At 42.8% G+C, this 25,915-nt stretch overlaps 1 long non-coding RNA gene across 1 annotated transcript; it reads right to left on the reverse strand.

Annotated features, from left to right (window-relative positions):
- Positions 1–13,210: 13,210 nt before the first annotated feature.
- Positions 13,211–14,307, reverse strand: LOC102901792. Its single transcript, XR_002737774.2, has 2 exons — positions 13,650–14,307; positions 13,211–13,540 (listed from the first exon to the last, which is right to left on the reverse strand). It is a non-coding gene; the product is annotated as an uncharacterized LOC102901792 (long non-coding RNA).
- Positions 14,308–25,915: the final 11,608 nt, after the last annotated feature.

Raw genomic sequence — 25,915 nt, forward strand, 5'->3', positions numbered from 1 at the left:
CTGGTTTTGGTATCAGAGTAATGAGTAATGCTGGCATCATTAAATGTGCTTGAAGAGTTTTGCCTTTTATTTTTTGGAAGAATTTGAGGGTTAGTATTAATTCCTCTTTGAATGTTCGGTAGAATTCACCAGTGAAGCTGTTACCGTAGTTTTGTTAGGAGGTTTTGGATTAGTTATTGAATTTCCTTGCTAGTAATTGGTCTGTTCATATTTTCTATTTCATTATGATTCAGTGTTGGTAGGTCACATGTGTCTAGAAGCTTATCCATTTCTCCTAGGTTGTCCAATTTGTTGCACATAATTGTTCATAATGGTCTCTTATGATTCCTTGTATTTCTGTGATCTCAGTTGTAATGTCTTCTCTTTCACTTCAGATTTATTTGAATCCTCTTTTTGGTGAATTGAACTAAAGTTCTATCTATATTATCTTCTCAAGAAAACAGGTCTTAGATTCTTTACCTTTTCCATCTATATTCCATTTACTTCTGCCCTAATCTTTGTTATTTCCTTCCTTCTACTAACTTCAGGCTTTGTTTGCTCTTTTTCTAGTTCCTTGAGACATAAAGTTAGGTTATTTGAGGTGGGCATTTATCACTATGAACTTCCCATTTAGAACTGCCCATGCTGCATCCCATAAATTTTGGTATGTTACATTTCCTTTTTTTTTTTTCCAAGGTATTTTCATTTTGCTTTCAATGTTGTCTTTGACCTATTGGCTATTCAATACCATGTTGTTTAATGTCCACATATTTGTGAATTTCCCAATCTTCTTTGTGTAATTTCTAGTGTCATACCACTGTAGTTGGAAAAGCTGCTTGATAGAATTTCTCTTCAGTTTGCTAAGAATTGTTTTACGGATGCACCTGGGTGGCTTAGTTGGTTAAGTGTCCAACTCTTGGTTTCAGATCAGGTCATGATCTCACAGTTTCATGAGTTTGAGCCCCACATGAGACTCTGCACTGCAGTGTGGAGCCTGCTTGGGATTGTCTCTCCCCCCACCCCTCTCTGGCCCTCCCCTGCTCACACTGTCCTCTCTCTCAAAATAAATAAACTTAAAAAATTGCTTTATGGCCTCACATATCATCTTTCTTGGAAAATGTTCTACGTGCACTTAAGAATATGTATTCTGTTGCTTTTGGGTGGAATTTTCTGTAAATGTCTGTTAAGTCCATCTGGTCTAACATATCGTGGAAGGTCAATGTTTCCTTCAATGATTTTCTGACTGATTTATCCATTAATGTAACTGGGGTATTAAAGTTCCCTAAAATTCTAGTATTGCTGTTCGTTTCTCCCTTTAAATCTGTTAATATTAGCTTCATATATTTAGGTGCTTTCATGTTAGGTGCATATGTTATAAATATTTGAATACTTACAAATGTTCTATCCCCTTGTTGGACTGAACTCTTTATCATTATGCAATGACTTTGTCTCATATTGTCTGATATGAGTATAGCTACTTCAGCTTTCTTTTGGTTTTTATTCGCATGAGATATTGTCTCATCCCCCCACTTTTTGTGTGTGGGCCCTTATATGTAAAATATATCTCTCATAGCCAACATAGCCAGTCAGCCACTCTTTCTTTTGATTAGAGAATATATTCCACTTAAAGCAAGTGATAGATTGGTGCTTATTATCGTCTTGTTTTCTAGCTCCTTCTATACTTCTTCTCAGTTCCTTTCTTCTCTTTGCTTTCTTCCTTTGTGATTTGATTACTTTCTTCAGTAGTATGCTTATATTTCTTTACCTTTGTGCATTTACTGTAGGTTGCTTTGTGGCTACAACTTTTAACAGTTGTAAGTGTTGTTACAGGCCATTTCAAATTGGCCTGTCAGTGTCCCAGAGGGGAGAATCTCAACACCTAGATTCAGGCTGGAGGCCAGACTCTGAGGCAGCAGTTTTGGTGCTTTTTTTTTGTTGTTGTTGTTGTTAATGTTTTCTTTATTTTTGAGAGAGGAAGTGAAAGGGAGAGGGAATGGAGAGGGGCAGAGAGAGAGGGAGACACAGAACCCAAAGCAGACTCCAGGCTCTGAGCTGTCAGCACAGAGCCTGACGCGGGGCTCGAGCTCATGGACCGTGAGATCATGACCTGAGCCAGTCAGACGCTTAACCGACTGAGCCACCCAAGGTGCCTCAGGCAGCAGTTTTTGAAAACATGCAAATATATGCTGGGGGCTATAAGAATAAGCTCCAATGGCCACCAGAGCCAGGTCATCTGGAGGCACCTCCTTAGTGGCAACCACAAAACTCATGGTTCCAGACAAGTGCATAAGCCCCTTTCTGTGACATATTAGCAGCTGGAGCAAGATAGAGGCGGACCAAGATGACACTGATAGCCTACATTCTTTGAGAACAGCTCTATAGACCACTAAATGTGTGCCAAACCTGAAGCCGGCCCCTCAGTCCAAGGAAGCAAGTAAAGTGGCTTCCTTCACAGAAAGACTGGGGTGTGCCTCAGCCTACTACTACCTGTACAGTACCTGGAGAGTGGTAGTCTGTGGAGAGCTATCTCACCAATTACTAAAGCCCCACGGGCCCCGGAAATGCAAGCCCCTTGGCCACCAGAGCCAGGTCATCAAGTTGCATGCACCTGGGCATCACCAGCTGTAAAAACTGGGCGTCAGATGCATGTAAAGTCCCCCTCTGGGAGACACTCGTGCTCTGGAACATGGCAGAAGATGAGTATGAAAATAGCCCACCCTCCAAGGCGTCTGGAAAACATTACAGTCAGCTTCTCGATGCTTAGTTAGAAGTCTACCCCTCAGGCCACCATCGTGATGGTTAGCTCAGAGGCCTCCTTCACAGAAGGCCAAGCTCTTGGGTCTTTTGCTTTTTTCTGTACCCTGGGGGTGGTAGCTCTTTAAGAAGTCTTTCTCTCTTGGTTATAGTCCTGTGGAGTCCATTCCGAATTCAGGCAATGTATAGGTATCCCCTGGAAGCAGTCAAAAAAATTAAGGTTTCAGACAGAGATAGGAGCTCCTTTCTAGAGGACACTGATTATAGTCCCATGTGACCAGGGATGGAAGCTCCCCTGGCTTCTAGAGCCAGGCAATCAAAAGGGGTCTTCACGAAGCAGCCACAAAATTGGGCACCGGACATATGTAAATATTCTGGGAGATGCTGGTGCTCTGGAACACAGCAAAAGGAGAGCACAAATATGGCACCCACCAGTCTCTGCCACCAAAGAATATTCCACCAGGTTCCTGCTTGTGCGCGCTAAATTAGATGACTGCCCCTCAGGCTGATGCTTTAATATAAGCAGGGGTGCCTCTTTCACTTTGGTCTGGTCGTGGGTTCTGGGGCAGGGGGGTCAGCTCACCTGAGCCCCTAAAGGGGCATTTCTCAGATCAATTATCATCTTGAGTGTCTCGGGACAAAGTTAAATGTTGTAGGGCTCATCTGTCAGGTCCTAAAAGTGAAGGCTATCAATGTGAGATTTGAACACTTCGTTCCCCAGGGAGAAGCTCCAGGTTTGAAGCTCCCTTCTAGCTGTGGGTCACTGTGCAGGCGAAGGAGAAGATTGTGTCCCAGCCTCCCTCCCTACTTCCATGTAGTTTTGCTAGATATGTAGTGGTCAGTTTTCAGTTGTTTTTTTTTTTTTTTTTTTTTTTGAGAGAAATTGTTCTATATGCAGCAGTAGACTCAGTGTGTCTGTGGGAGGAGACGAGTTCAGGATCTTCTTATCTTGCCATCTTGAATCGGAACTTTTTTTTTTTCTCAAATAATTCTACTTACCCAAAGGGGTCCTATGACTTTACAACCACCACTCAGGTGAGGCTCTGGAAAGAGATGGTGAGGCCTGCCTGGCAACCCCTTCGCCACACCAACACTGAGCTCATAGGTTTGCCTGTGTCCTGTGCAGGCCATGGGCATGCCTCAACAGTGGGGCAGGCAGGCAGCAGAGATATCGGGGCTCAGTGGTACCCCTCTCTCAAGATTCACAGACCATCGCAGGGTCATCTGACTGACATATCAGAAAACATGCAAACCACTTTGTTTTCTTTAAATGTAGTTATAATGCAGAAGAGTTTAGGTCCAGGAGCACAACTGTACAGTAATTGGATACAAGGGTTGGTGGCCTGGCCCATGGCCTGCTGGGACAGGCCCATTGGAGCGTTGCCTCAATGCTGTCAAGGGATCGGAATCACAGGACAGGGCCCGGAGGTCCAAACCAAGCTGAAATCTGCCCCAGTCCCCCGGTCTTACCCCTGCCCCAAGACCCATCCAGCAGCCAGAGGCAGAGATTATTGGCTAAGAGTAACCTGGTTCAAGATGGCTGGACTCGTCTTCCACCTGCAACATAACAGTGAATGTGGATAAGCCCTCTGGGGGCCAGTGCCAGGGTGGGCAGCCGCTGGTGACAGCCACTCCATAGCCTCACCAGCCTGTGGGCCTGAAGGGGAGCTTGGCAGAGCCCCACACCAGCAGCAGGTGAAGCTAAGGTCCAGCATGGGCCCTGCAGGCATGACCATGCACTGCTCGCAAGAAAGGAAACTTCATTCACTGCATCTGCTTTTCAAACTGCTCAAAACAGTATGTGCATTTTTTTAAAGTTTTTTTTAACGTCTATTTATTTTTAAGAGAGAGAGGCAGACAGAACATGAGCAGGGGAGGGGCAGAGAGAGAAGAAGACCCAGAATCCAAAGCAGGCTCCAGGCTCCAAGCTGTCAGCCCAAAGCCCGATGCGGGGCTCGAACCCACAGACCCTGAGATCATGACCTGAGCAGAAATCAGAGGCCTAACTGATTGAGCCACCCAGAGGTGCCCTTAATACATGCATTTTTAAGTCTCCCTGAATGGGTCTTTTGAGTGTCAAAACGGTTTTCTTTCTCAATATAAAACAGGAAAACTACACGTGCTGTAAAAAGACTGGGGCGAATATTTCTTTACAGAAACCCCCAGGAGCTAGTGTGAGAGGCAGAGGAGGAGGATCTGAGGATAGGACTTCCTGTGTAAGGTCCAGCTCACTCCGATCTTCTCAGGCCCGGCCACAGCTCACCCGGCCTCTGGATGTGCCAACGGGCCAAATGCCAACTCTGCGTGGAGACAAAGAGCAATTCTGGTGTCCAAATCACATCACCTGAAGTCCTCAAGGGATTGCTTGAGGGATTGCTACCTTTGGTGGAAATGAAAGAGGGGACCCGAGGGTACAAGGGAGCACGAAGTGGGGAAAAGAGCCAGCGCTCTGCACTGCCAGGGCGGGGCAGATAGGTTCTCTGGGAAGCTGGGTGTCTAGAACAGTGAGAATTTCCTCACGCCAGGGTTCACCACCACCCCGCCCCTCTCTGAAATCACTGCTTCTCCACAACAGGGGGACGTGCTCACGCGCCATAGGCTCTTATGGATGACCTTACACAGCCTGGTGCTGGCGGGTGGAGATCCCCTTCTGAATCTCTTCCTTCCCACCCCACACCCTCCATGGGGGTGCCTTACCACCTCCAGCTCCCTGGCACTTCCTCGGTACTAGCCCGTAGTCAAAGGTCCCCATCTTCCACTCCAATGTTCCCTAAAATTCAATAATTTATGTACCATCCTTCATGACTTCCAACATCTCCAGTTACCACTGATGCCATGGTTTTCTGAACGTTTTTCTTTGACCAGCTTCAACTTAAAAGCATGCGGTTTTTAATGGAAAGTCTTCGTCACTACTAAACGGAAGCCAGTATCGCTTGCAAGCAACAGAAGAGAATATGAAATGCCAGAATATAACAATACAAAAAAAAAAACCACGCAGGAACTCCCAAAAGTCATCATGCTTAACATCTATGATGCTCTACCCCACTTTGGAAAGCACTCTCCCTATCTGGGCTTACTTGAGCCAACCAGCTAATCTCATCAATTTATCTGAGGCGAGATATATCCATCAGTTTTCTTTACCTAGCATCCTTCCCAGATAATAGGCATATTCCTGGATACCTTCACGATCAATCCAGAGGAGAAAAGTAGAAAAGTAAAAATTCTCAGAATTAAGCCATTTAGCCCCTGTGACTGGTAACCCTGTACCTCTCTTTTCTAAGCTTTCTCCTTAACACGGAAGAATGAATGAATGAATGAATGAATACATGAACAGATAAATGAATGAACATGCCTTAGACACTGAGCAAGGTCACCGGGAAATACATTTTTGGACTGTATAGGTTTCTGTTAGGTCCACTTACACGTAAGGACCCTCACTACACAACCCACCTATAAATACTGGACTTTTCATTTATTCTGAAAGTATTTGCAGAGTCCAAATAAGGACTCAGGCCTGGTGCCTGAGATCTCACTAGAAATTCAGAATATGAACTCCTAGCTTGGCAGAGGAATAATCAGACTTAGGGAATCCCAAATAACCCCTTGAGTTTTGTCAAGCCTGATGACCTTCACGGGTGGAAATAAAAGACTGTTTCAAAGTTCAATTAATGTGCAGTCTTGGGGCACCTGGGTGGCTCAGTCCTTTAAGCGTCTGACTTCAGCTCAGGTCATGATCTCACGGTTCATGAGTTCGAGCCCCACATTAGGTTTGCTGCTCCCAGACTGCCAGCACAGAGCCCGCTTCGGATCCTCTGTCCCCCTCTCTTTGCCCGTCCCCTGCTTGCGCTCTTCCAAAAATAAATAAATGTTTTTAAAAATGTGCAATCTTGAGATGTGAAATTCGCGTCTCCAGCCCACCGCCTAGCTTCCTGGTACTGTGGTAGTCAACACGCAGACACAGCCTGTCTCTGCTCTGAGCATCCAGACCCTGTCAGGAGCAGAGGTATCTGCCTGATGGATTGCTCACTGTCAGGAAAGGTGGCTGTGCACATGCATGAGATACACAAGGTGGCTCGTAAAACTTATGAGGCATGCTCTGTGCTGTGACCTGGGTGAGGGATGGTTCAGCTTCGGTGGAGGGATAATTAAAAACAATTAAGTGTTACTGGAGAGATGGCAGAATTCAGCTCAGACTTCAAGGGTGTGCAAACCTGGTCTGGGAGAGGGCCAGGAGCCTGAGACCTACACCTCATTTACTTAAGAAAAACAAAACCACCACCACCACCATCATGAACAACAACGGATTGTTGAGCCATGGGCAACCCTGTATATTGACCAGTTGGTGGCACCCTCCGGGCTTCATCCAATGGGGTCCGAAAAGCACTGTTGCCCCCCTGTGCTTCCCAAGACGCTGGGATGGCTGCCTGTTGGAGGCACCCCATCGGGTTCCTTCGCTGTGTTCCCAGACAGTGCCTAAGTCAAAGCACCCATCACCTCATTCCTTTCTCTATGTCTTGTCCATCACCATAAGGGGAAGGGTCTAAGGAAATGAGGCGAAAGGCAGAAGAAAGTGGTCTACAGAAGACTGAATGGGAGACAGACCACAGTACTTAAGAATGGAGTAGGACCACATGAAACATGGAGTTCTGGGGGATACGGTGGAACAGAGCCAAGGAGAGACCGGCAAAGGCAAGGAGTAGGTTCTGCTTTACAACCGGACTGACGTGAACAATATATTGCCTTGGTTTCTTAGCAAACTTGGAATACTACCACTCAGAAAGTGGTTGCAAGTACCCAGTAGGTGGTCAATAAATGATAGCCGCTCTAACAATCATTTATAATTACTCTTTTGTTATTTTTTTAAGTTTATTCGTTTATTATTTCTGAGAGGGAGAGAGAGAGCATGAACACAAGCCGGGGAGGGGCAGAGAGAGAGAGGGAGACAGAGAATCCAAAGCAGGCTCCAGGCTCTGAACTGTCAGCACAGAGCCCAACGTGGGGCTCGAACCCACAAACCATGAGATCATGACCTGAGCCGAAGTCAGACCCTAAATCAACTGAGCCACCCAAGCAACCCCATTACCATTTTTGTTACCCTTAATATTACAACCTACTTGATAAATTTGTGTCCCTCTCTAATTGTAACTATAGGTGTTTTCTTGGGAGGGGTGGGGAATAACCATTGTTATCACGCCATCCCCTCCAGAATGAGATAGAGAAGAGAAAGGCCTGAATTAAGATTAAACATACCAAAACTTTTGTAGAAAGCATGAAACTAGGGATTCTAGATACCTGGGCTCTTCACTGGCTGCATCCCCAAAGGAAAACAAGAGTGAAGATTTTACACACATGGTGTTAGTTATTTTCATCACCACCTGCTTAGAGTTTAATGGGGGGAGGGGGGAGGAAGTTTGTATATCACAGCCGTCAAAATATACTGTAGGTTGTATTGCTTCTGACTAAGGAAAGCAAAAATTTATCCAGCCCCACCCCAGACACCTCAAAGAACTTCAAAAGCTTTTTAAAACTGTCAACAGAGAAGAATAGCACCTTTGTCTTAGAAGCACAAATGAATTTCTTTCTAAAATAAACAGGAGTCGTCTTACGAGGGGAAAGTACCCACAATATGAATTGTATATGGATCTGTGAGAGTACCTATGGGGTCGTACATAAGGCAAAAGAAAGCTTGTGACAGTAGATGGGTCTGTGTCTATAGACTGAAGGAAAAATCTGGAAATAAAGTCACTTTTGAATTTCTCTTTCATCTTGTAGGGAAAAAGAAAAAAGCACAATCAGGAATCCATTAACCACCAAGCCCTCCTAACTACACCTAATGTTTCTCCAGTTCATCCATTTCACTTTATTCTTTTGCTGCCAGCATCTTCCAGAGAGTTGCAATCAATTCTTTCATGTCCTACTGTGAATGCTTCCTAACTGGTCTCTCAACATTCATTCTTATTTCCCTTTCAACCCCTTTTTTCCACATGCCTGTTGGAGTCCTACAGTAAAACTTAAAACCCAATCCTCACACACTTGATTAAAATCCTTTTCAGACACATCATTGTTCTTAGACTACAGACCAAAACCCTTCTCGAAGCACTGCAAGATCCAGGCTCCGTCTACCACATCAGCTTTGTCTTCCGGCCTCTGCCCAATACCTGCCGGGCTGGATCTGGACCCGGATCACTCTCCATTTCTCTGTTCCCTTTTACCTCAACTCACTTCTCCAAGAAAGCCTTCCTGACCTCCCAGCCCTGGTCAGATCCTTCCAAAGACACCTGTACTTCTCTATTCACAGCATGTATCCCAACTGAAAATAAGTAATTATAAAATTAATAATGGAGTGTCTATGGGACGCCTGTGTGGCTCAGTCGTTTAGGCGTCCGACTTCGGCTCAGGTCATGATTTCATGGCTTGTGAGTTTGAGCCCCCCCGTCGGGTTCTGTGCTGACAACTCAGAGCCTGGAGCCTGCTTCAGATTCTGTGTCTCCCTCTCTCTCTGCCCCTTGCCTGCTCACACTCTGTCTCTGTCTCAAAAATAAACAAACATTAAAAACAATTTTTTTTCATAATGGAATGTCTATTTTCTCCTGGTAAGATAAAGGACCTATTAGGGCTGGGATGGTGTGTGTCTTAACCATTTTCCCAGAGCCTAGAAAAGTGTCAGGTACATAGTAATAGTCACTATTTATTATTGAGTACTTACTATGTGCTAGAAACGGTTTTAAGAACTTATATGTATTCACTAGAGTAATCTTCATAAAGCCCTATGGGTTAGGGGTCACTAGTACCCCGCTTTTATATTTGAAAAATATCTAGGCATGGGGAGAATTAGAACTTCTCAAAGGCCAATTCTAAATTGATCAAAGGTCATGTAGCTTTGGGTGTAGAGCTGGAATTGGAACCCAAACAGATTAACTTAAAACTTTCCTTAATTACAATTCCACATTACCACAAAGTGGACATTCCACAAGTGTTTGTTAAATTGATTGGCCTGTTTGGCAAAAGATATGCACCAAGCGAGTTTGCAACATTTTTATTTTATTTTATTTGTATTTGTATTTTTTTAATGTTTACTTTTTACAGAGAGAGAGAGAGAGACAGAGCATGAGCGGGGGAGGGGCAGAGAGAGAGAGGGAGACACGGAATCTGAAGCAGGCTCCAGGCTCTGAGCTGTCAGCACAGAGCCCGACGCGGGGCTCAAACTCACAGACCGCGAGATCATGACCTGAGCCGAAGTCGGACGCTCAACCAACTGAGCCACCCAGGCACCCCAAGTTTGCGACATTTTTAAAAGCTGAAAATTTATGAACCCTCTTGGCCAAAAAGTGGACCTAGGGTTACAAGCGTGAACACATGTGCCCTTCACAGATTCCATTTTTCCTTCAGTTGCAGAAAATACAAAAACTTGAGGCAGATTTATAGATTAACAGGATTCCAAAGCAAAACTTCTGATCTGGATTAATACATGGTTACAGTGTCTCTTAGACCAATGCTGGTCAAAATTTAATTGGCAAGTGATTGATAGATTAACTCAACAAATGCACTTGTGAAAAATGAAGATCCTGATTTAGGAAGCCGGGGCTGGGGCCTAAGACTCAACATTTCTGACAAGCTCCCAAGTCAGGTCCCTGCCACTGGCCCACAGACCATACGTTGAGTAGTGAGGCCTGAGACAATCTCTCAAATAACGGTTTCAGACTTTTGAGAAGACTGGAGAACAGTTGATTTGAAATTGAGCTCTCTGGCAAGTGCCTGTAATCTAAACCCTCAGTAACATTAATTGCAGAAACTCATTTGCTTTAGTCACTAGATTTTCCAGAAACACCAAAACGTGAAGGGATTTCTTGCTGTATGAGACGACCTCAGCACCCTTGCACAGAGGTGGCCTCCATGAGAACTTGCACACACAGCCAACATTGTCCACAAGAAGCATTTGGATTTGCTTCAATACTTGAGTACTTAGTAGACACCCAAGGGTTTTCAGCGATAAGATAGGGTTTCAGACAATTCTTTGGCAGTTACAACCATTCTTCCTATTAAGTCTTTGATGCACACCAAATTAATAAATGGAAAAGAACAAGGAAATGGGGTGCCTGGGTGGCTCAGCCGGTTAAGTATCTGGCTCTTGGATTCAGCTCAGGTCATGATCTCATCGAGCCCCTCATCGATCTCTGCTTGGGATTCTCTCTCTGCCGCGCCCCCCACTGGTGCACTCGGTCTCTCTCTCTCAAAATAACTAAATAAACGTAAAAAATTTATTAAAAGACAAAAATGTTCCCTCACCACTCCTTTTAAACGTTGTACTCAAAGTCCTAGCTAACACAGTAAGACAAGAACAGGAAGTAAACAGACAAAATCAAAAGCTGGTGGGAAAAACACCTTGGGAGACAGCTTGGAAGTTTATTCCAAAACTAAGCCATCCAACCCAGCAATTGTGTTCCTTGGTATTTATCCAAAGGGGTTGAAAGCTTACGTCCGCACAAAAACCGGCACACTGATGCTTATAGCAGTTTTATGTATAATTGCCAAAACTTGGAAGCAACCAAGATGCCCTTCATTAGGTGAGTGGCTAAGCTGTGGTACATCCAGACAGTGGAATGTTCTTCACTGCCAAAAAGAAATGAGCCATCAACTCATGAAAAGACATGGAAGGACCTTAAACTCAAATTACTACGCGAAAGAAGCTCATCTGAAAAGGCGACATAATGTATGATCCCAACTATAGGACATTGTGGAAAACAATAAACTATGAATACAGTAGAAAGATCAGGGGTTTCCAGGGGCCAAGGGAGATGGGGAGGAGTAGGTAGAGCATGAGATTTTAAGACCAAGAAACTACTCTATATCCTATAATGGTGGATACAGGTCGTTACATATTTGTCTAAAGCCGTAGAACGTACAACGTCAAGAGTGAACCATTATGACAACTACAGACTTGACGGGATTACGGTGAGTCAATGCAGTTGATCAATTGCAACAAATGTACCACTCTGGTGGGGATGTGCATCATGGGGGAGGCTCTGTGTGGGGGCAGAGTACACAGGAAATTTCCGTACCTTCCCCTCAATTTTGCTGTGAACCTAAAGCCACCAAATCTTACAAATAAACTGAAAAATAAAATTGCTTTCACTGTGGCTGGGGGAATGTGGAGAATGGAAAACCAGAGCATACCTTTCTGGAAAGACCTCCCCAAATGAACAAAGAAACACAGATGCAAATATGGAGAACAAATCGGTGGTTACCAGAGGGGAGGGGTTGGACGACAGTCAGAGTAGGTAAAGGGGATTAAGAGATACAAACTGCAGGGGCGCCTGGGTGGCACAGTCGGTTAAGCATCCGACTTCAGCCAGGTCACGATCTCGCGGTCTGTGAGTTCGAGCCCCGCGTCAGGCTCTGGGCAGATGGCTTGGAGCCTGTTTCCGATTCTGTGTCCCCCTCTCTCTCTGCCCCTCCCCCGCTCATGCTCTGTCTCTCTCTGTCTCAAAAATAAATAAACGCTGAAAAAAAATTTTTTAAAAAGAGATACAAACTGCAAATAAGTCATGGGGACAAAAAGAACAGCATAGGGAATATAGTCAAAAATACTGTAATAACGCTGTATTATGACAGATACTTATACTTATCATCTTGAGCAATGTATAATGTATAGAATTATCTAATCATAGGCCATATACCTGAAACTAATATAACGATGTAGGTCAACCACATTTCAATTAAAAAAAAAAAAAAAGACCTCCCCACGTAGCCATATTGATACACTCTGGGGCGCTTCTTGAAAAACTCCTTCAAGGTCCCCTTGAAAGGTCCTCGAAAACCACCGCGAAATCACATGGAATGAATGATTCAGATCTGTGTTACTTGTAGGTCACTGCAATAGTCTGTTTCTGAAGGCTAGGCATTGGGTGCCAATGCACTGACTTCAGGAATTTAAGAGTTAAAGAACTCTAGCCTCAAAGGCTCCTTCCCTCTCCAAGATTTACATCTGCTATTCTAGAAGTCTAGGATTCCATTCTTTTCTAACTTAATTAGGGCTGGGCGTTTAAAGACAGCATCAAACATTTTGATATTTGTCCATCCTTCCATCTCCCAGGGTAAAGAGGCTGTTTTGTTTAGGGGGCTCTCGTGTGCCAGAAGTCACTGGTAATGAGTCTGATAATTATACTCCTGCTGCTGAGAACCTAGACCTGCCCATTCTTTCACCCTCTTTCAATTCCGACGTGTGGTTTTGGGTTTTTGTTTTTTTTGTTTGTTTGTCTTTTTTTTTTACAATATTAACTTTTCACATAACTGCTAGGAATTGCAGGGAGCAGACAGCTGCAGCTCAAAGTGGTAAAACAAAGGAAAGGAGGAGAAAGGAAAAAAACCTCCACTGCTGAGGCTGTTTTTTCTTTTTTTTTCTTTTTTTTTTAAGGGAGGGAGAAAAAGATTTTGTATTTCATAACAGAGAGCATTACAACGATGCAGCCACACACAATGAAAACCTTGTGTTTTATTAAAATGAAAAAGCTTGCTCAAGGCCTCCATTACTCATTTCCGGACAGAATGGCAAAACTTCAAGTTTGAAAAGACTCAAGTAGCTGCAATCAAACTTTCCCTGGTAGCAGCTGATAACACAGCACTTTCCAGAAACCCATTTTGCCCAATCGTGCAGCTCAGGCTCTTTTCGGGACTCCCGGAGGCTGAGCTCTGCACAAAAGGGGTAGCCGCAGAGAAACCCAGAAACACTTGGGGCTGGAAGAGTCTTCCCCACTCTCGGAGGGTGAGAACCAACAGGCGACTCAGGCAGCGAGGATAACCGCCGTACCTACCGGGATGCAAAGTCAACATTTCACTACCCCGTGTCCTCCCACTGCAAAAAAAAAAAAAAAAAAAAAAAAGGACGAGGGCAAAGCCGCCCCCCGAAACCTGCTCACCCAGTTCATTTTCCCAGTCAACTGGAGGGCCGGTGTTCAGAGACACGGAGGAAGACGTCAGGTAGCAAACAGCAAACCTCATGCCAGTTTCTCATTTAAGTTGGGGAACAGGCACCTGGTCTTCATTAACATTGCTGCTGTACTTAATGCGTTGCAGGTGTGAAAGTGTGTGGCTGAAATCTGACAAAACACCTGTCTTTTGTGGCACCATTAGATCTGCCTAGTGTGGGACACGACCCCCTCGGGTGTGCTTTCTCCAGCCTTGAAAGCCACAGTAAGCATTGTCCTGTAATTACAAAATCAGAGTCATCATTGCTGGGAAGAATTCCTTAACAAATTATACCTAATTAGTCTGAAATTACCTTTAATTCATGGTGAAACCATAGGCTTAACTGTGTTCTATAACACCTTCCTTTTTATCTTTATGCAAATATGATTATACACTATCAAACTGGCACCACCAGGCATAAAAAACAGCTGCAGCTAGTTCTTTGGTTACTAAATGGGAACTGGACGGGTGCCATTGATTATGTTTTCTGGAATGCTGCATCAAAAAAAAAATAATAATAATATCAGCCAGTTCCTTCCCTGCGAGCTCCAGTCTTCTTCCCCGCCCACAGGATCCTAATTGAAAGCTTCGAGATTGATCTCCCTTGCCCAACCCCCCCCCCCCACCTCCTCACCACATTTACTGCAGACACACGTGTACATCTTCTGCCGCCCAATCTTTCAGGATGTCATTAAGTGTCAAAACATGTCTCATTTTATTTCTGATCACGGCATCTTATCATATGGCTTCTTCAGTTCTCATTCCCATCTCAGAGCCTCAGGAACCTTTTGATTCCATGCTCTTTGGTTCACGTACTTTGGTTTCAAAGATTACTTGACTAGGAGGGGGTCGTCTAAGAGCTTCACATATACTCCTTCTTGAATCCTGGCGACGAGCCCAGGCACTAGGACTACTGTTATCATCCCCCTTTGGTAGATGAGGAAACTGAGGCAGAAAGAGCTTATGTATCTTGCATGAAGTCAGCCAGCCAGCCAGAAGAGACAAAGCCCAGATTCTGACTCAAGCCATCTGTCTCTGGTTTGCTCTTACCCACTATGATGTGCACTGTCAGTGATGCCCACGGTCTCTCTGTTTGACACTGATCGTTTTCAATTCTCCTGTAACACTGAACATACCACTGTAGGAATTTTTTTTCCCAGTTTGTTGGCATGTGATGGTGTAAAGTATCATTCTTATCAGAGGAAGAAATCATGACCATGTCCTCGCCTGGTTCCATACACTTAGTATAGTGGTTATATTTCCTTCCCTACGCCCCAGGAAAGCATTTTGAGAACCAAAAGCTTGTTTTCTGTTTCTATCAAGACCAAACGATGTTTGCATGTTATCACTAGTACTGGGGTGTGTGTGTGTGTGTGTGTGTGTGTGTGTGTGTGTGTCTTAATTGGATTATACTTGGGTAACTTTTGCTCTAGTATGAAGAATTTTCGAGATACTTTCTCAAAGTAAGCCAGAGTTTAATTCTCCGGAAATCAATTAAAAATACAAAATCCTTCTTGAGAGTTTTAAGGTCTGCTTCTTCTTCCTCCATTCTCTGGATAATTCCTTGGAAAGTCAGCCTTGGCCTTCAGTCATTCCCATCCTACAAACAACAGCGGACCATGTTATTCCTGACTTCAACCCAACCCCAGCTTCTGTGAAGACTGTTAACTTTAAAAAAGAAACTCGGACCACATCTAGGTTACTTTCCAGCAAGCTATGCTTTTGCAAGTAAAAAAAAAAAAAAAAAAGAAGAAGAAGAAGACATCAATTTCTTGAACAATTTCAGGCACGGTATGCAAAGCCGAACACGTATCAGGGGCAGGCAGACGTACCAGGCACCTCTGCAGGAGGTCCTGACAGTGACCTGGAAGGCAGTGGTGAACTGGTTAAAAAAATAATTACAACAGGACCAGCAATAAGGTTTTGGCTGAACACTCCTTTTGCTCAGTACCAACCAATTAAAATAAAAGCATTTTCTTGATGGTTGTTCATAACAGATATCCAGACCCATCTGTGGCTATTTTATTTATGGCTTTGCTGTTCTTCGCCAACAACAAGTTGGCTAAAAATCAGATTTTAGAATCTTAATCAGAATCAAAACATTGTCTTCTCATTTGACGCCTCCATTCAAGTTCACGTTACTGCCGTGTGGAAAATGGAATCTGCTTTCGGGAGGCCGACCCTAACTCCTGCACCATGGTAATCTACACAGCCAGCCCACAGCTGTGGGATGAGCTGTATTTCTTTACAGTATTTTTATTAGGCTGATTCCCACAAGTTTAAGAACGTTGTAATTGGAGACACTTCAGGGTCACATTAGACTGAGCCCAATAAAATAGGAGGAGGAAACTGAACTCTGCTCACCCCTTCCCGTGAAGTTTAGAATTTTCAACTCCTTTCAAAGCAGAGGATGTCCCTTTCCAAGTCTTTCAAGTTTTGTAAACACTGCAAGTGCTACTGGCCTCCTTTTAATCAGTAAGGGCCGCCAGCTTACGTTTATTATTCCTAATTATTAGACCCTCCGCAAGAGAACACTAGGGCCGACAATTTATATTAGTAATGGCTCAACCTGATTGGTCAGCGGTGTAATCCCCTCCTCCTTTTTTTTCCTACTCTTATTGTTTATGATCATCTCTAACCTTCACACTTCGCTGTGCCGTGTCCCCACCCCCCACCCCCGGCCCCACTAATGACTTTCTATGACACTATTTCGCGGTTTGGAATTACGGTAACCATGGCTGGGTCCACATGCCGCTGAAACATCCTGTGGGGAAAGGTGGAAATTTGGTTCAACATCTGGGTGTTTGAGCTGCAGAAAGCCAAACATCTGGATGTTCCCAAATATTTTTTTTTTCAAATATTTGGAAACAGCCACAGATTTTTCCCCCATGTAGACAAAACATCCAGATGATAAACCGAATGCTTCTTTTTTTCATCTGGGTATTTGACCACTGAGTTTTCTCTGAGTCTTCTGGGTAAGAGTATCCATCTAGCTGTTTTGTAAGGCTGTTATTTACACCCAAATAAGGGGGAGGGGGGGCACATCGTCTAGCTCCAAGGCCCATCTTTACAGTTTTTCAGTGATTTTCAGTAGGTTTGCAATAATTTCACCAGTCCGAAACACAAATGACATCTTTTAAAGAAAAATCTCTTCACCACCCCGTCTATCCTTCAATCTAGGAAGAGTTAAGTGTTGGATCTCAGCAAAGGGCGTTTCTTAATCCAGCTTTCACACCTTACGAGGATATTTTTGTTGCCACTAGAAGTTCTTTTTGAGGCTCCTGTCTCTATTTCTTTCCCAGAAATTCTCCTTTGGTCTCCTCCAGGAGTCTTGCTTCCAGAGACTGACACAGCTCATCTAGGAGGTGGATATATTAAAACACTCAACTCTTGGGGCACCTGGGTTGCTCAGCCAGTTCGGTGGCCAGCAAATGACAGAAAATAAAACGGGGCCCCACAAGCGACTCGCAGTAGGACCCGAAAAGCCCTGAGGCTCACGGAAGCCACTCCCCTTTTCTCTCTCTGCTGTCAAGCGGCCACCCCTCTGCCTATTGTCCATCGTCTCTCTGTGCCTTGGTTTCTTCACATACAAAAGGAGGAAAGGGATAGTATCTACCTTAAAGGTAGATCTCTTAGAGAATGCCCGTCACATAACGAACACACAATAAACGGCACGCATTGCTGTTGTTGATTATTCATTCTCTTCGCAAACCATCTCTCTGGCTTGCTCAGCGCCAGTGACTTCTGAATCACCACATTGAAATGACAGCCCAGCCCCCGGCTCCCCAGGTTTGTCTGTTTGTCTGATTCCTGTTCTCTCGGTCAACCGGTGATTTTGAACTCAATTTGAGATTCTCAGGGGAGCAGATCTACTGAGCCCAGCTTGGGGCAGGTGTGTACCTCGGGCCCTGTCAGCTGTCACCTGCCCAGGGAGGCCGTGGTGCCCGTTCACTCGTTCCTGAGTTTGCCTGAGCAAATTCCTAGGGAAAGGAAGAAAGGGAGAAAACAGAGGACATTCCCAATGCAGGTATCCAAATATTTAACTTGGTCATCATCTGTCCTTATAGTCTAAAGTTAGAACATACAGCTGAGCATAAGATTAGCATAATGCAGGTAGACTTGTGAGATTTTGGTTTTTTTCATACATTTTATACATATATTATGCTTTTTACAAATATAAAATTATACTCTGCATTTCGGCTGCAGTCACTTTTTTCCCCCTTACTAACCTACTGTGAACATTTGTCATGTTGCTAAGTATTTCTCTGCAATCTTTCCCTTAATGGCAACATAGGATTGATTAAATAAAAATAAAGCCTAATATAATACAATAACATGTTATTGAATAGTGAGATGATTTCAATTTTATAACTTACAACGGGCACTCTAACATAGTCTCGTTTGCATAAATCATTTTTTATCTTTAATGAAACAAGAAGTAAATGTATACATGATCATTTTATTTTCGGTTTCATTTGGATTATCTAAGGGATTATCTATTTTCTTTTCTTTTTGTTCAAAAAAACACCTCTTGGGGAGCCTGGGTGGCGCAGTCGGTTAAGCCTCCGACTTCAGCCAGGTCACGATCTCGCGGTGCGTGAGTTCAAGCCCCGCGTCGGGCTCTGGGCTGATGGCTCAGAGCCTGGAGCCTGTTTCCGATTCTGTGTCTCCCTCTCTCTCTGCCCCTGCCCTGTTCATGCTCCGTCTCTCTCTCTGTCCCAAAAATAAATAAACGTTGAAAAAAGAAATTCAAAGAAACACCTCTTGGGTGTATTTATCATCCATCCGTCATTTAGCCAAGCTTCAAGGGGGGTTAAGCTAAGTGCGTCAAAGATAAAAGTCAAGGACATGGTAAGATTCCAGGAGCTGATGAGAACATTTGTTGCCTATATCATCATTATTATTAATATTTTAATGAAATTAACGGTCTGTTCTTGTGGCCACATCAAACTTTCTGAGAATGCTAACCTATTCTGCAAGAGGCAAACCATCACAGCTATGTCATCTACCTGCTTACAGAGTACAAAGTTTAATATGGGACTGATAAATAAATATTGTTAATTATATTACCCCAACGTTAATTTATTTATTTTGCCTGCTCCGTGTGTCAAGTAGAGAGGCCGAACAGAGTTTCTTACTACTATTGGACCTGACCATTTCTCCTTGTTTCGTAACGTTTTGCTGCATTATCTACTGCCATGATATATTCAGAACCTATTATAAATTCATTGCAGATTGAGACTTCAAATGATTACCTTGACTTTCTTTGTCCTATTCATTATTACTTGACATAAATTCTGCCCAGCCATATGCTAATATTGCTAACCCTACTTTATGTGTCTGAACTTGCCCAAGATATTGCTGCCCAAACTTTTATTTATTTACTTATTTTTACCTTTTTGCACTCCTTTAATATAGCAAAGCCTACGGGGCTGCTGTAGGTTCTGTGCTTCTGAGCAGGATTTGTACTATTTATACTAATCAGAACTGATTCGTTTTACTAAAAGAAAAATGTCCATAAAAATTCTATCATGGCTCTCGTACAAACGTAGACATGAACGCACATTAAATATGTTCTTGAACTCACGAAGGAACCGGACAGATGTCATCGCCAGTTCAAAAGAGAATGTGGAGAACAGGCACATTTATTGATCAGGAATATTGACATGGATGTGCAAATGGGGGCAAAATGGTTTTGGGGGGCTGTGGGGAGGCAGTTCAGCAGATCAGGTCAGGACAGAATTTGCATGTTTATAGACAAGAATTAATTTGCACTGCTATCAGTTACCTACAATTTACAGTTCTAAAACGACTCAAACAAAAGGAGAGGCTAGAATTAGTTAACCTGGAAGGGCATGCTCTATGGAAACGAGGCATAGATTTCCAGTAAAGAACACATTTTCCTGCCATTTCTTCCTGTCACTTTTGATACTTTCGGTCTTTTTCAATCCTTCCTCGCTGTTTTATTTTCTATTTTCTTCAAGTGATTTTTCTCCCTCTCTTCCCTCTACTTATTTATAAGAAATTACTCTCCCACTGGTTATATTTTTCAACCATGTATAGAAATTATTTTCCTCTAATTATTAACTTTAAGTGGAAACAGATTTCTTACATGAGAAAATGACAACTTTTTTGTGATACACTCCAGGATTTGAGGTCTAGTTTCTTGCTTATATTATATTACATATATATATAATTAATAATATAATATAATATAATATAATTAAGTATATAATTATAATCAATAATTATACAGTCTATTTATAATTAATAATCGTATAAATAATATAATTATAATTAATAATCATATAAACAATATAATTATTAACACTTATTATTTCCTTAATTTACCATTAAACTTTGTGTTTTTTGGTAATAGCCCTCATCTCTCTGAATTTTATTACTTCTTTTTTCTTGAGTGTGTGTGTTATGTGCATGTGTGTTCGTCTCGTAATTGTTAGAAAATTTTGTGTATATTTTTAAAAGAAAGCGTACATGCACTTTTTGTTTTGTGGGCTTTTGTATCTCCAATAAAATGTTTCTGTTATTTTTTAATGTGAATAAAGCCTAGCTATAGTATAGACATCTTCAGTGATAATCTCCCCCCACCCCTCCACCCCCTGCCATTTAAAACTCTTAGGAAATCACTTCATAGACTTCTGGTGATTTGTAGTACAGAGGAAATATCTGAGGCTAGATGGGTTTTATTTTTTCTTTTGTAGACAACTAGTCTTTTCTGCCTAGATGCATGTCGGATTGATTTTTATTTTCATCTTGAAGTTTAAGACTTTCATCAGAAGGCATCCATTCTTTGAATTACTTTTATTAATATTTTCTGGGGTTGGTTGATCTCACTCAGTTTGTATAACCAGAACTTTGTCCACTAGCCCGGCCAAATGTTATTTATTTTTTTTCAAATATTGCTTCCCTTCTATCTATTCTGACATCCCCTTCAGTAATACGTGCTCTCTCTAAGCCAGATCTCAGAAATACATCCTCTAAATTACTTACCTCATCTCATTGTTCTAATTCTTTGTCACTTACCTCTGCATTCTGGGAGATTTTTATCAAGCATACATTGCATAACCTTGATTTGATTTACGATGGTGTTATTTCTACTCCTACTGCATTTTTAAACTCTGTTCTTAAGTATTTACTTTAAAATAGGGGTTTTTTTTTGTAACTCATTTGAAATTTCTGCTTGCCTCTCACCTCAGTTCCAATTTCAAATCTGTTTATTATATTATCATCTCATCTTGCAAGTTTTATTTTATAAAACTCATGGTTTTCCAATATTTGCAAAACCACAAACTAGTTTATAAAATATATTTGTTTTCTTCAATGGCTTTTGTCAAATATGTTTTTCTGCATAAATACTATGATCCAAGTTGTGCGTGGATGTGTGTGCATGCATGTGAAGTGGTGTGTGTGTGTGTGTGTGTGTGTGTGTGTGTGTGTGTGTATATTTGTATGTATTCAAAAAGCTAAAACCTAAGACCGGAGGAAAAGAACAAAAGGAGCCCAGCAAGATAATTAGTAACACATAACCCTGGAAAGTATCATCCTTGATTATTCTAGGTGCTTCTGAAAATAGAACTGCAAGGCGGAAAAAAAAACATACACAAAATAAGGCTAAAAACAGGAGACATGTTGAAAATCTTTGTAAGAATTTCTTCTGACACTCCATTTAGTCAGCCAAGCCCTAGAGGACCATTCCTGGTAAGATTATGTCTCTGCAGAGACAAGACCAGTGAGAATCCAGGATCAGAGTCCTCGGGCATAGCTGAAGGTAAAGGTGAGATATCATCCTGAAAATGGAAATGGAAGGCCAGGCAAACCACACGAACTAAGCTAGGAGACCACCCCCCCAAACCCAGAAGAGAGAGTGGAGGCTTCCTCTCTAAAAATAGCACCCCTCCCCACCCCAAAAAAGACCATCCATAATGACACTCCAAGGCTACCCGCTGACAAGCCCTGCACAGGACAATTTTAATCTTCATTTTACATACAAACATACGGCCAAAGTTCACCACGCATTTGAGAAAAGCCTCTGACAGGAAAGACTGGCTAAAATAAACAAATAAAATACACTTGGAGGAAACAAAGACAATGAAGCAAGCAGCAAAAAATGTTTAGAAAAAATTTTAGATAGTATTAATAGTCTCAAAGTAGTCAGAGAAGGTTTTTGTATCACGAAATGACAACATGCTGGCCTTTTTAAAAGCAACTTTCAGAGAACAAGTAAATAAAAAATGTTTTAAAAGATGAGAAGATAGTGGAGAAAATCTCCAGAAAGTGAAGCAACCACACAAGAAAAGATGCAAAATAGGAGGGAAAACATTAATACAATCAGAGGCGTCTAAGAGGCCCAACGTGTAAATAACAGGAATTCTAGAAGAAGGAAAATTAAAAAAAATAAAAGAAAATCAAGAAATCATTAAAGCGATAACACAGTAAAAGTTGCCGTCTCCAAATAAGATGGGTTTCCAGATTATGAAAGTCCAAGTGCCCAGCATATCAAATAAACCAACTACAGGAAACGTCTTTGTGCAATTTCAGAATACTGGAGATAATGAGAAGAGCCTAAAGGGTCCCAAAGAAAAATAATAAGTCATTTGAGAAAAGTAGCAGATAAAAATAGCATTTGAGTTAGCAACATCAGCAGCTAAATGGTGAAGGAGGAAGGTCTTCCAAATCCTGTCAGCAATTATTTCCAAGTCAGAACCCCAATTCCAGCCAAATTATAAATCAAATATCAAAGCCACATGAGAATCATTTCAGGCTTTCAAGGTCTCTGAAAATGTTTCTTCTATGCTCCTTTTGCAGAAAGTCATTTGTACATGCGCTCCATCAAAAACAAAGGAGCAAGCCACAAAAGAGGAAAACATAGAAATCTGAAAACTAAAGGTCTCATACAGTTAGAGACTAAGGTAAATGTAGAAACTGGCGAAGGGATATCCCAAGACAACATCTGTGCAGGAAGCCTAGAGAGATAGAGAGAGAGAGAGAGAGAGAGAGAGAGAGAGAGAAAATGGAGTGCCCAGGAGCTATATGCCAAGACTGTTTGACTCTCATTAAGGAGATTTACTTTTCATTTGGAAAACTTAGCAATAAGTTAGTTATAGACAGAGAAACTAAGCAAACAAACAGAGGGGAAGCAATTGTCAACTCCAGACAAAACAAAAAGTTGTACAGGAAAAAAAAAAAAATGATACAAATGATACATAAGTGGCTCCACTGTGAACACTATTTACATAATTACAATAATGTAAATAGAGTGTCATTGTGATTATAATGAGAAAAGTGGGAGGAAGAACCTATCTCCTATAGTAAGAAATAATATCTGAAAAACTAATTTCTGAAAACAATGGCATTAGGTGTGAGTTAAATGTATAGGTAGCTACTGAATGATTGCCTTAGAGGAATGAGAATTGGCGACCAGGAAAAGGAGCCTGGCGTGGTACGTCTTTCAGCTGGCCTTTGAAACTACTACTAAATACATTACTTTGGTAAAAAAAAAATTAACTTTAGATTTACAGTAAGCGCAACCTAAAAGGATTGTACTCAAAATACGTTTTTCCTTCAGATTTTATTTCAACTGTACACCCATTTCTCTGGGACTCAAAATTATTCACAGGACCCATCTTTTTCCCCTCATTTCTTATATTAGAACAGTAAAAAGCTTATTCCGGACTGGTGTTTCCCTTAGAAAAAGGGTGGGAGTTTCTCCTTGGCTTGCGTTTGGAGGGCACCTTTCGGATTTTCACGGTGAGGGGCTTGAAGGGCACGGGAACAGAGATGAGGTCTGGAGGTTCTGGCAGGGTTGAGGGAAGGGGTTTCGACACAACGATTTCTTCCACATCCAAGGTTAGACCGGCTGTGGGGCAGCTTCCTTCTAGGAGCAGGAATGATCTCCCCGACTGTTCAAGAGAGTTCCTTCACGTTCTTTGTCAGCCCTCTGCTTCCAGGGCCCTAAGGCCCAGGCCCAGTGCTCCAGGCAACTCTGCATCTCATCGGGGGAGAACTGCGCCTTCCCAGGGAGCTTTTCCTCTATAACTGATGCCGCCGCACAGGCTGGCATTTTAATGGGACTGCCCACATCCGTGAATCTGCAGGTCAGATTTCTTCACGAAGCTCCCTGCTGCATCAGTTAAGATCATTTCAGCCTAAGAAAATGACTTTTCCAGAGCTGCTGCCACCAGGGCTTCTGGAGGCTTCTGCTCCGTTCATCCAGCCTCCCAAATGTCTCACCTCACTTCTGCTGACAGTGGGGGGAGAAAGAGGCTCCAAATGCTGCTTTCTCCATCATTTTACACCTTTCTCTGCCTCCAGGCCGGCCTCTCTCGGTTCTCAAGTTGCCCGTAAGAACCAACATGTCTTCCTCTTACGTCTCACAGAGTCACAAAACTCCCTGGCAAATTAAACAGTATTCCACCTCGAGGGGTCCTTTGTTCGGAACTCGGTTGAATCTAGTAGGAATTGCTCATGGTTTCTGACATTTGAATAATTGCTCTATTTCCCAGCTGTCAATGCGGACGAACATTTTATTCATGAATTTTAAGTTTGTCTACATCTTTTTTCACAGAGGGTTGGTTATCTAACGATTAATGTCAGCATAAGTTGGGAGACAGTAAGTATCTGTCTGAATTAGGTTGCGTTGCATGTCACAGAGAACCCAAAACAAGAGAAACGTTTATCCCCCCTTCACATGAAGAAGTCAGGAAGTAGGCATCCTGACCTGAGATGACAATTCTTTTCATCTCATTGCTCTGCCAGCCCCAGGAAGTGGTGCTGCGACTCATGGTCCAAAATGGCTGCTAAGATTCCACACATCAATTCTGTGTTCGAGGCAGGGGAATGGAGGAAGGAGCAAGAAACTGGGTGAACGTTCCTTTTAAAGTACACTTTCTAAGATAGTATCCAATTCGGTTTACATCTCATTGGCCTGAGGTTAGCCTTGTGGTTTCACTGAGCTTCCAGGGAAACTGGGAACACTGGAGTCATCAAAAAAAACATTTTACACATACAATGAAAACTGGCATTTCTGAGGAAGATAAATGTATTCTATAAAAATTTTTCTTAAAAGCGTACCTGGGTGGCTCAGTCGGTTGAGCGTCAGACTCTTGATCCGGGTTCATGTCACGATCTCCCAGTTCCACAATGACCTTTCTATGCTGCATATAGTTGTAGGGACTTTTCTCACTATGATTATGCCATTAGCATCATAAGGAGTTTACAAGGGTTCCCAGTGAGAGCAAGTGATAAAGTTTCACAACATAAGTAAAATTGATCTCTAAATAAACGATCCTCCCTTTCTTTATTCCTGGCACCCTTGTCACAGTGTCTAGTTCTTCACTGATCCAGACAACATTCCAGAGAGCTCCGGGCTTGAGCTTCGTACCTGGGCCCTATCACCTCAACTCCTACAGGATCTTGCAGATTTCACAGTCTCCTTCTGCCGGTTTAAAGAGCTAGGGGACACAGTTAGGAACTGAGACATCTGAGCAAGCGAGCAGAAGAGCCCGAGTCATCACCGTTCTCACATGTGGCTCCAATGAGCAGCACCCACATGACAGCCCAAGTGCAACATCTAGGTCAACCACACTCTAGAAATGGCTTCTGCCACTCCTGCAGCCCGATACTTTGATTGCATGGCGGTTGCTCTACAAGCTCTAACGCAGAGCTCTGTGGGTTCTTCTCTTTACTATGTGGTTTATTACCATGACAGCTGTACAATTAGGCAAAGCAGGCCAGCGCTTAAGGCCATTTGTCATCCAGCAATTGTTCACCCTCCGGTCTCTCTGGCCAGGTGTTCTGAACAATGAGGCGATAATGATGTCTTCATGTGACCTGAGCCTGAGAACACTCGAGCTCAAAGAGGCCAGGCAGAATCCCTGGTGGAGTAAAAGGAGGCCTGCCTCGCTTTCTCCGTGTTCGCCGGTCCATTTGCTGTAAAAATTAAGGAATTTGACATGACTCAAAATACATTCAATGGAAGGAGAGTTCTAGGAGAAATTTGTGATGATTTGTGGCCCCCGAACTTTGAGATTCAAGGGGAAAACTTTGAGATTCGGGAAAAGAGGGATTCAATGCCAACTGATAGGTGGAGAGAGGAGTCTGTAAGCGTTCGTGAAACTGTCTTAGCTTCTGGTTTCCAGTGACCTAAAGGAGAACCTCTCCCAGTTTTCAAAGAGATGACATACCGGAACTTCTGGCT

Source organism: Felis catus, chromosome D4, assembly GCF_018350175.1.
Source record: "Felis catus isolate Fca126 chromosome D4, F.catus_Fca126_mat1.0, whole genome shotgun sequence".
In the NCBI taxonomy this organism is placed as follows: Eukaryota; Metazoa; Chordata; class Mammalia; order Carnivora; family Felidae; genus Felis; species Felis catus.